This window comes from Propithecus coquereli, unplaced genomic scaffold, assembly GCF_000956105.1.
Source record: "Propithecus coquereli isolate 6110/MARCELLA unplaced genomic scaffold, Pcoq_1.0 Scaffold86, whole genome shotgun sequence".
In the NCBI taxonomy this organism is placed as follows: domain Eukaryota; kingdom Metazoa; phylum Chordata; class Mammalia; order Primates; family Indriidae; genus Propithecus; species Propithecus coquereli.
The window spans coordinates 5,960,476-5,961,690 of NW_012154840.1; positions in this window are offsets into that span (position 1 = coordinate 5,960,476).

Genomic DNA, 1,215 nt, shown 5'->3' on the forward strand with positions numbered 1-1,215 from the left:
AAAACCCCAAGAAGACATAGTTCAGGGGAAAATACTGACTGCACAGTTTACAAAGAGAAACAAAGTTGAATTTCCTGGTGCTCTTTTTGCGTCCCCCTCCTTGAACTGTCTCCTCCCAGCCTATTTTCTCTTCCCCTTAAATGATGAAACCAGATTAAATGAGGAAGTTTGGACATTTTCAGGTAAAGCATAAGGTCCATATTTCCATGCCCAAGCAACAAAAAAACACTAAGAGTACTTATTCTTATTGTTCAAACTATTCTCTTCTTCCAGAGACTATGAAATTTCTGAGGGTGAGGGATTCCCTTCTTAGCTGCTGTTGTGAATTAATTTAGGAAAGTAACAAAGTCTAAAATACATTTGCTTTCTCCCCAAAGACATGAACCAACCTCTGTAGTTTAAAATAGATGGAGTCCTTCCAGTTACCCAGCAGACACTATCTCCCCAGAGTTTGCAAGCAAATGTCATCATATATGGTAACTTATTATCACCCTAAATGAAATAAAAATAGTGCTCATTTGAGAGACTGGCTACAAAAGGGCTGTTAGGTAGAAAATCACTCTCCAAACCTAGGGGTTTTGATAATGATAGTATGGGAGTAAAGATGATGAAAATGAATATTCTTCTGTAGGGAGTATTACACAATGGACCCCACCGTGATGACTTTTACTTTATGGCAATCCTTCCCTGCTTTTAACTAAAAGTTGCATCCAAATTCATTTTTTAAAGTTGCCCAGTGAAATGAGCAAAATCAAGGAAGATAATGATAAGCCTCAAGAATTATTAACCAACTCATTTTATGAAGTGTCCTAATTGAATAAAGCCTTTAAAGCATAATTTCCTCAGTGCTGTCCAGTGGCTTAAGACAATCAGAATTAGAATCAATCGTTATTTCCTCCTCTACTCCTCTTTCCCTCCCCTAACAAGAAAGCCTCTTTCCAGCCCTGTTTAAGTTACTACCTTACTAATGTTTAAAATATGAAAATGCATGAAAATACTTAACTTTCCATACACACTTTTCTGTCAGATTCTTTTTCATATAATCTTTCAAATGAAGTGTGTACTGGAATAGACCAGTGTTGGAACTAAATGGAATAGAAATATCTTACTTTTAAATCAGACCACTTTGTTCTCATTAGAAAATCAAATGCTATAATGGTCACTAGGAAATGTTTTCTGATTGCCCCTTAATATGTATATTTTTCTTTCTTTAAC